At 48.7% G+C, this 17,045-nt stretch overlaps 1 protein-coding gene across 6 annotated transcripts in view; it reads right to left on the reverse strand.

Annotated features, from left to right (window-relative positions):
• Nucleotides 1–16,964, reverse strand: part of AKT2 (AKT serine/threonine kinase 2) — a 65,020-nt gene extending 48,056 nt beyond the window's left edge. For 3 of the 6 annotated variants that reach the window (XM_047835535.1, XM_047835533.1, XM_047835528.1), the window contains exon 1: nt 2,394–2,572. The gene's annotated coding sequence lies outside the window, so the exon portion shown is untranslated. Of the gene's footprint in view, nt 1–1,265; nt 1,697–2,393; nt 2,573–2,897; nt 3,113–16,580 lie in introns of those variants that run through there. The other 3 variants (XM_047835529.1, XM_047835532.1, XM_047835534.1) reach the window with 3 other exon arrangements.
• Between the last annotated feature and the right edge of the window lie 81 nt (nt 16,965–17,045).

Raw genomic sequence — 17,045 nt, forward strand, 5'->3', positions numbered from 1 at the left:
TAACCCACTGCTCTAGTTATGTTGTCAACAAGAGGTTCACTGAGGCCAACCAGGCCCACGGGTTCCCGTCACGGTTCTACTACTTCTGGCTGTGACACAGCAGGAAAATCATTTCGCTTCAGTGTCTCAGTTTCCGTATCTGTAAAATGGGCATCACACGCCTACCTAGCTCTTAGGACTCTAAAAAACAGGCATTATCATACTTACCCCATAGGTGTGTTTTGAGATTTAAATGAGGTCATGGGTCTAAAAGAGTTGCCGCATGCCTGACATAACAGTGGATGTCTATTCACTGGCTCTGGAAAGGATTTGCCTGTCTGTTGTTTCCCCTTCTAAAACAGAGATCGTGACAACAGTACGTGTGGCTCTAGGATGTGAGTGTTCAGCACGCTAATCCATGTGAAGCATTCTGAATAGTGTGTGGCACACAGAATCCACTCGATAAACATCAGCCATCAATCTCATGATTATTGTTTTTATTGCTGCTGTCAACCCCATCCAGCAAACCCTCTAAAAGTTGGCAGGAGACCAGAGAAACAAACCCCAGGTGGAGAAAAATTCTACAGAGCCACCACGGTCTCGAAGAGACTCCAGGGCCATTCTCTAGGAACCACAACCACAGAAGCCAGTCAGCTTGGAAGCCAATGAACCAATGATGTAGACCAGAAGCAACCATCTGCCCCCTTCGACCGTATCACCAGCCCACGTTAGCCAGGTCAATCAGGGACTACAGCCAGCCCTCCCGGGAACTCCAGACCCAGGGCAAAGGTTACCAGGAAAGCCAAGGTCACAAGTTGGCCTAGGGAGCAGGGGCAGTGGCTCCAAGCACCCACCCAGTGACCACAGTGAGAAACTAGATCTGTGGGGGATTTGGCTACCCGAAGTCCTTCAGAGAAATCTGAAGGGTCGGGCTGGGCCAGGGTCCCCCCGCCCAAATCCCCTTGGCCTATGCAGAGAGGAACAGCTGGGAAAACAGCACTCAGCCTCACGGCCGCCTAATGGTGAAGCCAACTGTTATCGCCTGGTGGGGAGCGTAAACATGGCACACGACAGAAGGCTGTACAGCTACCCTAGGGGAGACACAAACAGCCTCATGGCCAGGATGGAGGAGCCCACCATGATCTGTATTGGCCTGCATGGGCACCTGGCTCATCTGCACCCTCCCCCCCACCCCCACCACAAGGTCTGGCCAGGACTGAACTCCCAGTGCTTCTCTGTCAGGAGAAAAGTGAACAAGGTTGAAAGGCAGACCACAGAGGACCCACCTGATTACTCTAGCAGAGGCCTCTTGCTGAGCCCAAGCAGCCACCAAATGAGAGGATGCGGGTCTTCAGAATCCCAAGGATCAAGATGTCCCCAGCCACCTTGCCTTGTCAGAAAAGGTGTTCTTCTAAACACTCCTTCCTCCTAAGGCTTAACAAGCAGACCCAGGGGACATGGCTCCTCAAATCTAAGCTCAGTACCTCCTCCCCTCCCTAATACGGAGCAGAAAGCTCAGGAACCTTCAGACAGTGGCTTCCAAGACATCTCCTGCCCACAGAATCAAAGATTTGCTCCAGGGGTCCCCCACACACCTTAAAATAAAGCTTAATAATATGAAAAGGTTCTGCGGTAGACAACAGTTCCAGTGACCAAACAACAATCTCAGTGACCATACAATTTCCCCCCAAAGTCATCAAGAAGTTCAACAGCGATCCTCCCTGCTCTAGCTCAGGGTAAACCCCCAAGCCCCACCCACCAAACTGGGGAGGCAGAAGCCCTTCCTCAACACTCCGCGTTACAGCCCTCCCAAGATACTCCACAGAACACCCACTGGGGGCTGTCCCCCACCCCCGCCCGTCCTCTCAAAGATTATAAACAGCACAACCCTCCTCCTTTGATACAGAGCTCCTCCACGCTCTCGGGATGCCCCCCCCCCCCGCCAGCACTTCAGTGGTATAACCCACAAGGCGCTACCCCGGCCGCACTTGGTACGGCTCCCTCCCCAGCAGTTCCCTCACCTCCCCAAACACGCTCAAGGAACTGCTCCCACAGCCCCGAATAGGTACGGCCCCCTACACTCTGCAAGGCACGCACACCGGTCGGGCTCTCCCTTCCCATCCCACTGCCTCAGCCCCCAGCTCTTCAGTGGTTCGGTCAACGCACTTTGGTGTGCCCCCCCCCCCTGCGCCGCCTCAGTGGTACGGCCGGCCGCCCCCGCCCCCGGCCCCTCAGGGCTAGTCTGACCGCCCCCGGCGCGTCCGCCCCCAACTCAGTTCCGGAATGGGGGCCCCCGAGGACCGCGGTCCCCGCCCGGCGGGCACTGGTGGTACAGCCCAGTGCCGCACTGCGGGGGGTCCGGACGCGACCATCGTGGGGGGGAGGCGCTCAGGGACACGCGCTGGCGCACTCACCTGTCACCGGCGGCCGCCCAGCCTTTCCGGCGGGGCCCTACTCCCGCCCATCGCCACGCTGCGCTTGGTCCCGCTCCTTGTGTTTCCTGGCGGCGGCAACTGCAGCAGCAGCGGCAACGCCTTCTCCGAGCCAGGCCCAACGGCTCGCGCGGCGCGGCCCCCCCGCCCCCTCCCCCCGGCCCCCGCTTACCGCCCCCTCCCACCCTCTGGCCGGAAATACCGCCCTCTCCCGCCACAAACAGGAACTGACGTCAAAGAGCGAGAGATGAACTCGGAGAGCGCTAGAGCGCAAGCGCAAGAAAGGGCAAGAGGCTGACTCAGAGCAGGACGCATGCGTACAGCAGGCAAGTTTGGGTCGATGTGGGTTACGGAGGTGCCACGCGCAAGCGCCCGACGGAAAGAAGAGACAGGATGGCGCAGGCGCAGTAGGACTCTGACACCCGCTTTCCCTACTGTCTTGCCGCAGTGATACTTCCCGGCAGCCCCTGGTCTTTATTTACATACGCTTTGATCTCGCTTTACTGTGATCTCGCCTTTCCTCCCAGTTCCGAGGCTCTTAAAGAGCCCCGGAGCGGGGGTTTTGAGAGTTGTCTTTTCAGTGTATCCCCTCATGATGAGTATAGGCTCTGAAGCCTCACAAACCCAGCTTTGCATTCATTCCCTTGCTGGTGATTGTAGGCAGAAGACTTGACTGGTTTTCTGTGCCTCTGAATCCACATCTGCAAAATGGAAACAGAGCTGTGTCACCAAGCTATTGGACTTTTTAATGTTAAACAGAACACTTTATATCAATTAAACATTCTGTGACTCCAAATACTAACCCTACCTGCTCATCATATACAGTATGTGCAATTAAGTAGGGATTGGACTTTTATGGGGTAATTTGGGCCTGCAAAGGCCTTAAAATCGCCCTGTAAGAAAAGAGCTTTGCACAGATCCTGGCCCATTTGTTAGCTAATGTACTAGGCCCTAGGAGACATCTGTCTCCCAGAACTTTCTCATAGGTTGGGTAGGGCCTGCTGTCCTCAATTTGGGTTCCAGTGTGCCACGGAGCTTGGCAAGTAACACATTGGTTAGTGCATACTTCTAGGAGGCCTAGCTGGGAAGTGAAGAATCTTAGGTCCACCTAAGTCTGTGAGAGTGATGCAGAGGCAAGTATGGCTCAGAGGCGGGCCTTAGGTTCCCCAGAGGTAAACCTAATACTGGAACTCTACCTCAGCTACTGGGTTTTCCGCTTGGAACTTGCTGTTCTGTATTCCTTCTTCATGGGCTTCCCCCATCACAGCCCTGACCATTTTAGTGTCTTACTGTCTGGTGATAGGTCTGTCTCCTCCACTGCACAGAGCGCCCCACCAGGGAAAAGACCGGGACTGTCCCAGTCATCACTGTGTAGCTAACACTGCCCAGCCAAAGTTCTGGCACAGAGTATGCTCTTGCAGATTTTTTGTTTCAAGAATTAACCCGGGGCGCCTGGGCGGCTCAGTCGGTTAAGCGTCTGACTTCAGCTCAGGTCACGATCTCACAGTCCGTGAGTTCGAGCCCCGCGTCGGGCTCTGAGCTGATGGCTCAGAGCCTGGAGCCTGCTTCCGATTCTGTGTCTCCCTCTCTCTCTGCCCCTCCCCTGTCTCTTTCTGTCTCAAAAATAAATAAACGTTAAAAAAAAAAATTAAAAAAAAAAAAGAATTAACCCTTCCGCTCTCATCTAGATTCAAGATTACTGTGGCCTACCCTCTTTGCCCCTTTCCATGCCCAACAGTTCATGGCCCATTCCCCTATTTCTGAGTCTTCCTTGAGCTAACTGGAACCCCTGTCCCTCCTGGGATGGTTTACAACACATGGAGGATCTCACTGAAGCCTTGTGTACAAACTCCTTGGGGTATCAGTAGTCAAGGGTAATGACCTAGTACACACATAGGTATACTTACCTGTAGATAGATAGATAGATAGAAAGATAGATAGATAGATAGATACCTGTATGAAATGAAAGTGCCATCAAATACTATTTACTCATAGGCACCATACACTCGGATTTTTTTTTTTTTTCAGTGCTTTTTGAGGCCCTGCTGAACTGATTTTCTGACCCTCTACAGGGTCTTGCCTTTCAGTTTGAAAAACACTGGTTTGGGGGTGAACAACACTAGATGGCTTTGGAGATAGGCCCTAGTTCTAATCCTGCCCTTCCTGCATCCTTTCCTGTCAAAATAATTTCACTTCTCTGAGCCTGCCTTTCTTCACTGCAAAACAGTAGCAATAGAATTTATTTAGGGGCGCCTGGGTGACTCAGTTGGTTAAGTGTCTGACTTCAACTCAGGTCATGATCTCACAGTTCGCGAGTTTGAGCCCCGTGTCAGGCTCTGTGCTGACAGCGCAGAGCCTGGAGCCTGCTTTGGATTCTGTGTCTCCCTCTCTCTCTGCCCCCTCCCCCGCTTGAGCTCACGCGCGTTCTCTCTGTCAAAAATGAATAAACATTAAAAAAAAATTTATTTAGCAATTGTAACAGGCCAGTTTCTGTTCTTGACACAGTCCCACCAATGCTGTCCTATTGCTGTCAACACAATCTTGGAGGTTAGGTGCAAATTAAAGGGCTTGCTCAGGATCCCAGGACACTTTAGGGGTAAAGGCAGGATTTGAACCCAAGCAGTCTGATACAAGAGTCTGTGCTTTGAATTCATATCATGCTATAAAATGGGAAGTGATAGCCCTGTTTCTGCCCCATGTTGCTTCTTAATTATCTTAATTTGGGGGCTTCAGTCTCTCAATTTCCAAATCAAGGGTGATTGAGGAAAAAATTACCTAAAGCCCCAAATCATTCTATACCCTTTCATCTATTCAGCAAACTCCCCGCCTGTAACTGTAAATATGGGCGGCACAAGCACTTCTGGGGAGATGGGCCAGTAGCTTCTCATCTGAAGGTTGCCCAAAGGCCTCTTGAATCTGAAAACAGTGATTAAGGATCCTCCCCTGAGGGGCCAGTAGGCTCTGGTTCGTGAGTTTGAGTCCCAACGAGTCCCATATCAGGCTTTCTGCTGTCAGCACAGAGCCCACTTGGGATCCTTTCTCCCCCTCTCTCTGCCCCTTCCTCTCTCTCTCTCAAAAATAAACAAACATTAAAAAACAAAAACAAAAAGCCAAACCCTTCCCTGAGGGAAGGAGAGGGTATCTCCTCCAAATCCCCTTTTGTCCCCAGAGAGCAGAAATCAGGCTCCTTTCAACCCTTGTCAGAGTTTGGGCTGCCAGTGCATGGGCCAGCCAGAAAAAACCTCTTTAGTAGCCCCAAATGGGGAGCTTCCACTCCATCCCCATGGGGTTGGTGGGGGGGGGGGGGGGTAGTCTATGGCAGTGGTGGAAGTGGTGGATCTGGCCACAAGGGGGAGCCCTCCCTGTCACACGGGGAATCTAGAGAGGATTCCAAGAGGACTCCGATGTAACCCCCTTCTTCATCCTAAGCAGAGCATTTTCAGGGGAGAAAGTCCATAGCACTGATCAGATTCTCAAAGAAGTCTGGAACTGTTTAAAAAAAAAGGGGGGGGGGGCTCCTGGGTGGCTCAGTCAGTTAAGCGTCCAACTTCAACTCAGGTCACGATCTCACGGTCCATGAGTTCGAGCCCCGCGTCGGGCTCTGGGCTGATGGCTCAGAGCCTGGAGCCTGCTTCGGATTCTGTGTCTCCCTCTCTCTCTGCCCCTCCCCCGTTCATGCTCTGTCTCTCTCTGTCTCAAAAATAAATAAACGTTAAAAAAAATATTTTAAATAAAAAAATAATAAAAAATAAAAAAAGGTTTTCTTTAAAAGAGTTTCCCATGTTATACAGAAATGTTGAAATATCTTTGACTCCCTAGCCAGAATACTAAGCCCAGCCCTAGCTGGATGCTACTGTTTGGGAAGATCCTATTAGAGTAATTTTAAGTGGTTGGCAGAAGTACAGATAAGCCTCAGGGATTCTGTAAATGTTGGTTCCGGTTTCCTCTTTGTAAAATATGTTTCTGTTTCAAAAATTGTAATGGAAGTCACCATGCATCGTGCCCACTCAACTTTTTAACACATCAGAGATTCCCAAAACGTTTAAGTGGTCATGCGAAGCTAATGCACTTATACGCAGACCATGGGATGAAGCTTTTTCTACTCTTAGAAAAATCGAACACTTTTCCCACCTGATCTGAACACACAAATGGCTTCCCATCCCACGTGGAATAAAAGCTGAAGGCTTCATCATAGCCTTCAGGGCCCTATGCGAGCTACCCCTGCCTACCTTGCCAACTTCATCGCCACCTACTCTTGCCCTTGACCACCATGTCCTAGACACGGTAATCTCTGCCCCTCCAAAAAAAAACAAGCTTGTTCCCACCTCAGGGCTGTTTCACTTGCTGTTCTTTGGCCTGGACTGTTCACTCCCCGGATCCTCATGTTTGCACGACTGGCTCTTTCTTGTCTTTCAGAACTCGGTTCAAATCTCACCTCACCTAGAGAGGCTTTCCCTGGCCAACCCAAATCCAAAAGAGCCACACCGTTACTATTTCTGTAGCACGTTTGAATTCCCTACCTAGCACTTAACACTCAACACTATTCTTGTTGCTCATCGTGTAGCTGTCTTTCCTCAAAACCAGAATAGAAATTTGCCCCGGAAGGTGACTACCTTGTCTTGGGTGGCACCACGGTATCCCTACCTCCTAGAACAATGCCTGGCACATAGTTAGGACTTGGGGATCAGTAAAATACTTGTTGACTGAATGTGGTTTTGATTAAGAAGGTTATAGCAAATGGGGTGAATTTGACTTCAGGTCTAAACTTGTCCACTAACAAAAGCTTGAATAATAATCATCTCTTAACCTTTATGAATGAATTCCCACTTATCAGGCACATTGCTAAGAACTATACCCATGACCTTGTTAAATGTTCCCACAGGTGGAAGTCTCTGTAAGGCTTATTTTGCAGAAATAAACATAGGCGCAAGGAGAAGTCTCTTACCAAATACCACACCGCTGGAATGTTGTGGCGGCCAGATCCGTTCCCACAGGTGTCTCAGGCCAAGCCCCTACTTTTAGACAGAGCGCTGTGCTTCACCCGTCTGGGTCCAGATTTGAGAAACAAAGTCTCATTTTATGCGGAAGTATATGGATTTGAAACAGCGAAATGCTTAAAACATAGTGTCCTACGTGATTAATAAAAATTGGGATGATACGAATATCACCTAATGTTTTAGGGCACCAGGGAGGGAATCATTTCACAGCTGCCCAACGCAGTGGTGTATAAACTATTCCCGCTGTTGCCACAAGATGGCGCCACATGAACTGGCCATTCCTGCTTGCAGGCATCGAGCCTTCCAGGAGCAAGAGGGGGGCCTTCCTTGGTGCCGTTACTTAAACATTCTCGGTTTACAAGAAAACTGTGACAGCTAAATGCAACACATGATCCAGAATTGGATTGTGAGCCAGTGGGGAGAATGGCCATAAGGAGCATTATTGGGACAGCTGATAAAATTGAAGTATGAACTGGTATTTAGATGAGTCTTGTATGTTAAATGTCTTGGTCTGGATAGTTATACTGTGCTTATGGAAGAGAATGTTCTTGTTTTGGGGGAATACACACCGGGGAATTAGGAGGTTAAGGGCCATGACGTTCTCCAACTTAACTTTCAAATGCTTCAAAACACAACATCCATATATGTATGTATGTGTGTGTATGCATGTGTGTGTATGCGTGTGTGTGTGTGCGTGTGTGTGTGTGTGTGTGTGTGTGTGTATGCCTGTGGAGAGGGGGACAGGGAAGAGGGAACGATAAGACAAATGGAGCAAACTGGCAAGTCCAGATAAAGCATATTCAGAAATCCCTTAGACCATTCTTGCTACTTTCCTAGAGGTTTACAATTATATTAAATAGTTACTCAAAAGCTCTCTTTGTAGCCAGTGAGAACGTCTGAAAGAGTTCTTTAAGTCCTGGTGCTGAAATTCATCAATTTCAGAGATAAAATTAGATGACAACCAGTGCCGAGGCTCTGTGAAGCCCTTCCCAGTTATTCTGTGAGGCAGATGCTACTATTACTCCCATCTCGGTGGAGAAGAAGTAAGCACAGAGAGGCTGAGTAACTTGCCCAAGATCACACAGCTGCAGAGCTCATGCTTTTAACCTCCACAGGCCATCAAGAAGGCCAAATGATAGCCACGATGTGCTACAATGACCATTTAGGAGCAAGCACTGCACTAAATATGAGGGACCAGAGAAGGAAGATTTAGGGGAAACGTTGGAAAAAATGAATGTAGGTTTATGTGCTCTGAACACCTGCCTCAACTTGATGTCACATCTATGCCAACGTCGGTCCCGTATTATGCAAGGTTTAACCAAAATAAACCTGGGAAATCCAGTGGCTGCTGGTTCTAAGGTGACTGCACCTGCTGGCCATTAACACTGGAGGAAAAATTGGAATGTTCCTCACATGAATCTGATCATTCTCGATATGTACTTGTAATTACACAAATAGCATAAATTCAAACTTATAAAACATAGGTACATTCCCTTTGCCCCTGCAATTTAAGTCTTAGGTATTGGCCCAATGGATATGTCCACACGTAAGCAAAATTCAGTGCAAACTAGAGGCACTGACTGTGATAGAAGAAGACCTGGAAACCCCTAAGTGTCCACAGTAAGGAACTGGTTAAGTACATCAAGGTACATCCACACAAGGGAGTATCATGCAGCTACTTTAAAAGGAAGCTTTGGAAAACAGCCCAGCAGTTCAAGTGGTTAAAATACAATTAACACACTGCCCAGCAATTCAATTCCTAGGTATATACCCAAGAGCAAACATGTCCACTCACACACTCATACACGAGTGTTCAGAGCCTTAGTATTCATAACAGCCCCAAAGCGGAAACAACCTCAATGTCTGTCATTTTGGTAAACGAAATGTGGGAACTCATACACTGCAACATCACTCATCAATTGTTTCAAAATGGAGTATAATGGAAGGTCTATGGTGTAACATGGATGAATGTCAGAAACAGGCTAAGTGAAAGAAGCCAGACGGGGCTGTACTGTATGATTCCGTTTACATGAAATGTTTAGTAAAGGTAAATCTACAGAGACAGATTAGTGGTGGCCACGGGCCTGGAGCCGGGGGGCAGAGTGTGGGAGGACTTGGAGAATCATGGTTAAGGGGTGTGGGCTTTCTCTCCGGAGTAATGAAAACATCCTGGAATTCTAGTGATGAATGCACAACTCTGTGAGTAACTAAAAGCCATCGAATTGTGCGCTTTATTTTTTTTCAATGTTTGTTTATTTTTTTTGAGAGATAGAGACATAGCATGAGTAGAGAAGGGGCAGAGAGAGAGGGAGACACAGAATTCAAAGCAGACTCCGGGCTCTGAGCTGTCAGCACAGAGCCCGATGTGGGGCTCAAACCCACGAACCGTGAGATCATGACCTAGGCCAAAGTCAGACGCCCAACCGACTGAGCCACCTAGGCGCCGCTAATTGTGTGCTTTAAATGAGTGAATGGATGTGCGTTATATCTCAATAAAGTATGTGTGTGTGTTTTAATGTGAGAGAGAGAGAGCGGGGTGGGGGGGGAGGGGCAGAGGAGACAGAGAGAGCGACAACTCCGAGCAGGTTCCACACTCAGCACAAAGTCCGTCACGGGGCTCAATCCCACAACCCAAAGATCAAGACCGAGGCCGAAATCAAGAGTTGGACGCTCAACCAACTGAGCCACCCAGGCACCCCAGTGTGTGTGTGTGTGTGTGTGTGTGTGTGTGTGTGTGTGTGTGTGTGTTTAAAGAAGCTTGTCATGTATTGATATGAAATGATCTCCAGGATATATTAGTGAAAAAAGCAAAGCGTAAAACTGCCATATATGCGACCATCTGAGTGGGAAAACAGAGTTATGTTTGCAAATGAAATACTTCTGGAAGGACACATAACCCCAGTAACACCCACTGCCTCTGAAGAGTGGAACTGATGACCCAGAGTAGGAGAGAGAATTGTTGTTTTTTAATTCTTAAGAGATACCAAAAACATATAAAGAATAACACAACAAACACCTGTGTGCCCATCACCCAGCTTTAAAAACCATTCCTATACTGTTTTCTTTTTTTAAGATTTTATTTTTAAGTAATTTCTATACCCCAACTTGGGGCTTGAACTCACGACCCCGAGATCAAGAGTCGCACGCTCCCCCAACTGAGCCACCCAGGCATCCCAACCCGTTCCTAGGCTGTTGCATATGTGAGGTCCAATCACATCCCATCCTACCCCTGGAGGGAACCATGCTCCCACATCTGGAGTTCGTCAATCCTATGCATTTCATACATTTGCTACATTTTAAAGAGCAAACTGATTGAATTAAGTGAATAAATATTTAAGTAGTAAATATTTTGCATATTGCAGAACTACACATATTCTTCTGCAATTTTTTTTCAGTGTTTTGCTTTATTCTTATTGATATGTGCAACGTTCGTTCATTTCCATTGATATATAATATTCCACACCCAATACATCAGACAGTACATCCTATATTGATGTATGATTTGCCCAGATGGCCACAAAACAATCTCTCATCCCCCACGCTCTTCTTACTATGAGACAGTGACATTCCTGTCATTGAGAGGTAGGGTCTATGGTCCCTCCCCTTGAATCTGGGCGGAAGTGAACCAATGTGACTTGCGATACTAGGTTAGAAAAGGCAATACGGTTTTTCCCGGCTCTCTTCAGCAGCACGCTGTTGGAACCCAGCCACCATGTTGTAAGGAAGCCCAGGCCACACGGCGAAGCCGTATGTAGGCATTCTGGCTAATAGCCCAAGCTGAGGTCTGAGCTAAGTGCCAATACTGGTTAACCACCAAACAACTGAGGAAGCTTTCAGGAGGACACTAGCCCCAGCCAACATCTGACTGCAACCACGAGAGCCCCCAAGTGACACAGTCTGAGTCCAGTCAACCCCCAGAACCATACGAGATCATAATTATTGATTTGAGCCGGTAAGTTTTGAGGTGATTCATTGTGCATTAGATAACTGAAACAACTATGCCACAATCTGTCCATTCTCCAGTTAATGGATATTTGGGTTGCTTCCAAGTTAATGCTATTACAGTGATCTCATGAACATTCTTATTCATGTCTCTGTATGTACAAGTGTCTCCAGAATGGTAATTGCTGGGTTGGGGAGTATAACATCTTCATTTATACTTCAACCTACCAAATTATTTTCCAAAATGGTTGATCCCAACTTACATCCCAAAAGCAGTGTACCATATTCCCAATACTCCAAATCTTCCCCAACAGAATTTTAAATTTTTTGCCAATCTGCTGGGCACAAAACAGTCTTCTGGTACGTATCTTTTGGTGCCTTTAAATTTGTTACTGTTTGTATGAATGGATCCCAAATAAATATTTATCATTTTCCTATTTTAAACATGCTTTATATATTGGCGTTTCATATTAAAATTAGATTTTCTAAAAAGGAGGTGCTCCCCCCAGTGGCAAGGAGCACATCTCGAGCCTAGGCCTTGGTTTCAATTCCCAATTACCATTCTAGGTAAAATATTCTGAGGCTCCTTAGAGAAATGGTGGACTCTAGGACCAATAGTGGAAGTATGTCAAAGGACACAGGAGCCAACTGAAAGAGTCCCCAAATGCCAAAGCTAGGATAATGTGAACACAAAATAATTCAAGTAGTATTGGATTATATAACCCAAAGTATAAAATAAATATACCCAGGAGTCCAGACTGATGAAAATAAATGATTGAATAAGTTAATAGAGAAAAGAGACACATCTTCCTTGCAGAAGAGTTCCCAGCTTTTTTTTTTTTTTTTTTTTTTTTTTGAGAGAGAGCACAAGCAGGGCAGGGGCAGAGAGAGAGGGGGACAGAGGATATGAAGCAGGCTCTGTGCTGACAGCTCACAGCCCGATGTGGGGCTTGAACTCACGAACTGTGAGATCATGACCTGAGCCGAAGTTGGACGCTCCACAGACTGAGCCACCCAGGCGCCCTCCCAGGTTTATTTCTAATTCGTGTCAGTACTTTGCCCTCAAGGCAGTGAAGCCTAAGCCCTGTACTCCTTAGGTGTGGGCTGTGCAGAGTGACTTCCCTTCAAAGAGTTCAATACAGAAAGGGAGAGAGCAAACTGACAGTGCAGAAATCCGGCAAATAGTAGGTAATGAAGCCAGGTGACCCAGGTTAACATAGACCGTGGTAAATCACATGGACAGCATGCACCCTACAGACGATGTGATAAAATGGCACTCTACCTCAGAGCTCTTCCTCTGAAAAACACATAACCCTGGTCTAATAAGGAGAAAGACAAATCCCAATTGAGGGACAATCTCTAATAGACCTGCCCACTATTCTTCAAAACTGTCAAGGTCATCAAAAACTGCCACAATCAGAAGGGGCCTGAGGAAGCACGACAATACCCTATTTGTCAACACAAGTGTTCGACAACATAAACGTAATATGCTATCCTGGAACAGAAAAAGATATTAAAACTAAGGAAAAAGCTAAGGAAATGTGAAGAACTATGGACTTTAATACCTATGTGTCAATATTGGTTCACTCACTGTAACACATGAAATCATGCTAATGTAAGATGTTAATAATAGGGGAAATTGGAGGAGGGGTATACAGGAAGTCTGCTGGCAGAAATGCACTTCTCAATTTTTCTGCAAATCTGAAGTGTTCTAAAAAATAAAGTCTGTTGGGGCGCCTGGGTGGCAGTCGGTTGAGCATCCAACTCTTGATGTCAGCTCAGGTCGTGATCTCACAGTTCATGGGATTGAGCACACATCGGGCTCTGCACTCACAACATGGAGCCTGCATGGGATTCTCTCCCTCCCTCTTTCTCTGCTCCTCCCCTGCTTGTGCATGCTCCCTCCCTCTCTCTCTCTCAAAATAAATAAATAAACTAAAAAAAATGTTTTTAATTAAAAAAACAAATAAATAATAAAGTCTGTTCTAAAAAATAAAGTCTTAAAAAAAAACAACTTAAAAAGGCAAGGCTCCTGGCCAGCTTCCTGACAGCAGACCTAGTCCTCCCACTTGCCAGCTGGGTCAGGCTTCGCCTGTTTGATGAAGTTTGCAGAGGCCTGGAGTTCACAAAGCAGGTGAAGTTCTGTGTAGGTAAACATCAGGCCTTCAAAGGCAGGGGTATATAGAAGTCGCGTTCACCAGTCTAAGTCAGCTCAGATCCCCAAAGGAGGGAAAGGAGGAAGCAAGGCCGCCGCAGCCTGACACCTGGCCCATCTGGGTGGCACCAGGCTCCGACGCTGGGGGAAGGGGCGGTGGGGCTGCCTGGACGCTGGCTGCCCGCCATAGGTGCTATAAGTTCCCATCCCGCCTCTTCCATCTACTGGTGTGAGCTAAGGAGGTCACCTCATCCCAAGACCACCATCCAAACAGAATCCTTCACCGGGAATGGCTCGGATCTGGCCCTATGATTTAGCCTGAGCCCTAGGTTCCCTGTCCCTCCATATGACATCTGTTTATGGGAGGAGAATAGGAAGTCCCTGACCTCCATGCTGCTGCCCTTTCCCTAAGGATTTGGGAAGTCTGTCAACTTACCAAAGCCCTTATTTAGTATTTCCTGGCACAAAGGTGTGGTTGGTGCTAGTTCTCAGCATTCCCTGACCTGCTTCCTCCAGTGGTCTCCAACCAGAAGAGTCCAACAGCTCTCCATTCCTTTCTGGAATGGGGTGATGAGTGTACGAATAAGTCGTGTGAGGAATGCCAATAATCTTGGGGCGGGGGGTGGGGAGCCTGGTTCAGATTTCCTACTGACCCAATTATCAGTAGTCGCACTGAAGTATTGATATAACTGGAATTCTTCATATTCACCCCTGACCTGACTTCACATGGGACAAGCTTACCCACTGCAGCATAGCTTACGCTAGTAAGAGACTGGAAGCAACCCGAATTCCCTTTCAAAAAGGGTTGGTGAAGTGAATTAGGCCATAAATATGCGTGTGTGCCTGTATATGTGTACTGTATGTTCCTCTGCCTGTATATATATATGAGTGTGTGTGTGTAAACTTTTCACCATAAAGCCTTTGGAATCTCGAACCATACGAAAGTATTCTGCTCAAAAAAAAAAACTTAATAGAGGGGCACCTGGGTGGCTCAGTCAGCTGGGCTTCCGACTTCAGCTCAGGTCATGATCTCACAGCTTGTGGGTTCAGGCCCCATGTTGGGTTCTGTGCTGAAGCTCAGAACCTGGAGCCTGCTTCGGATTCTGTGTCTCCCTCTCTCTCTCCCCCTCCCCCACCATTCATGCTCTGTCTCTCTCTCTCTCTCAAAAATAAATAAACATTAAAAAAAAAAAAAAAAAAAAACTTAATAGAACCAGAGGAAAAATAACACACTTCTGTGGGTCCCAGATGCTGGGGTTGGTTTGGGGGAATCACCAAGTCAAACAGTGGGGACACACACTGTGGCTCTGGAGCAGCTAGGAGGCATAGGGGGTGTCTGGTCTGGCCCACCCAGCACACGGTGGCAGGAGGGGGCATGACTCTCATGGGCCACAGCATCCCAAAGCTGCAAATGCTTTTCACAACAAGTTGATTGGGTGGGGGGGACACGTACATGTAAATAACTTGAGAAAATCCAAAACTACCATCCTAGGACCCCACCCTCCCCTTTCCAAAAGGTCCTTGTTTCAAACCCACAATCAGCACAAGGTAGGGCTTACAGAGCAAGGTTCCTGGTCGGATCCCTGACGTGCCACTTGCCAGCTGGGTGAGATGCGGGGCAGCTTACTCCCCTCTGGGCCTCCATAAAGAGCCACAGTGACGTGACTATCCTCACGCAGGTGAGCCTTTAGTGGGTAAGTGAGTGACACGTGTTTTTTACATCATTGCACATCAAGAAATTATCCAGTGCTCTTAAATTTAGTAACCGGAACTTTTCCTCTGAACCTTGGCAGTTGCTAGAATTGTCCATGAGGTGGAACCAGAGGAAATGACCGGGGAAAAAACCCCAAGAGTTGAAGAGCAGCAGGGAAAGCATACGGCGTGTGAGCCCCTCCCTGTGGCACCACCACAAGGGTGCAGCCTCCGGAATCACCGCTGCCAACAGCTGCTGTCCTTCTGAGGTACGACCTCCTACAGTCCCCCCAAAAGGTCTAGCCTCAGCCCTCCCTACCGTGTCCTTCACACTGAAGCCCCACCCTTCACACCCAGGACCTGTGCTTGGCTCGCTGCCCAACACACAGTAGCCCCCGACACGACACAACCGAAACACTACAAATAGACAATCAGCTCAGGAAGATGACACAGATGTGGGGACGATGGTGATGATGGTTATATGACGGTGTGAATATACTTAATGCCACTGGACAGGATGCTCACTTTAAGATGGTTAAGATCGTCAAGTTTACGTTAGGTTTATTTTATCACAATAAAAAAAAAAAACGGGTGATGTCTAATCTCATGCTCACCTGCTCTTAGGCCTCCCAACCCCCAGACCACTCCCGCTAATCCTATCAGTCCTGGTCTCTAAATGGGAAAAGGGCCCCCAATTCCCATCTGGGCCCTCTCCTGTCTCTATGCTCCCTTCAGGCTGGTGTCGCCCCTCGAAGCTCCCCGGGTGGCCCCCTCAAGCCCCAGCGGCCACGTGCCCTCCCACCCCCGCTCCTCTACCCCCAGCCTCCCGGTTTCCACAAACGGCACCTCTGGCTAGATGCTCCGGTGTCGAGGTGACCCCTGCTCCCCGCACCCCAGCTTCCCATCCATCCACGCTGCCCGCTGCTCCACCGAAGCCCACTCACCTTCCTCCTCCCCACGCGTCACCCCACACCACCTTCCTTTCTTGCCCCAGTTCCTGTACGGCTGCCTCCCGACAATTTATCCTCCTCACAGGGGCCAAAGCCACCTTCACAAAAGGCAATTCAGACCATCCCTTGCTGGCTTTACCCTCCCCAACTTCTCAGAGCATAGGGAAGATGTCCAATTCCTCACCATGAATCACAAAGCCCTAAGTCACCTGGTCCCCGCCCACCTGCCCCCACCTGTGCTACATGGCAGGCTCCTCATTCAGCCCCTGGCTCCCCTGACACCTGACGGCCCCCTGGCCTCTCCCTGCTCCTCGCTCAACCTCTGCCCTGGCCTTGTCTTTGGCCGAACACTCTCCTCCTGCACTTCACGCAGCCGCTTCTGATCGTTCCCGGCTCAGCCCTTGCCTCACCTCCTCTTAAAAGGCCTTCTTACCCCCAACTTCTGAAGAGGCCTTGGTCGCCTCTGCTCCTCACTCCCATTCTTCCGACAGCATGATCACTTTACCGCCATCTCCCTGGCCAGAGAGGTCAGCCGTGCTGGCAGGAGCTTGTCTGCCTTGCTCCCAACGGATCCCTAGCTCCTCAAACAGGCCTGGCACAGGGTAGGGGCTGTGCAGCAGTGAATGGGTGTGTGATCAAATCGGCAGGAGCTGCCTCACCAGGAAGCCAGCAATCTGGAAAGCTGCCAACAGGCAGAATGGCAGGCACAGGTGAAATATACGGTGGGGGGACAGACACAGAGGCAGGACCACCGCAGTGGGTTGATGGGGAGAGGAAGCCCAACTGAACGGGGACCGTGACCATTACTCCCTTCCACTGGGGGCCTGCAGCAAAGACATGGCCCACGTGGAGCCTTGACCTTCAGAGACAGAGCCCAACCCCTCACTGGCACCCCCAC

This window comes from Prionailurus viverrinus, chromosome E2 (genome assembly GCF_022837055.1).
Source record: "Prionailurus viverrinus isolate Anna chromosome E2, UM_Priviv_1.0, whole genome shotgun sequence".
NCBI classification, from domain to species: Eukaryota; Metazoa; Chordata; class Mammalia; order Carnivora; family Felidae; genus Prionailurus; species Prionailurus viverrinus.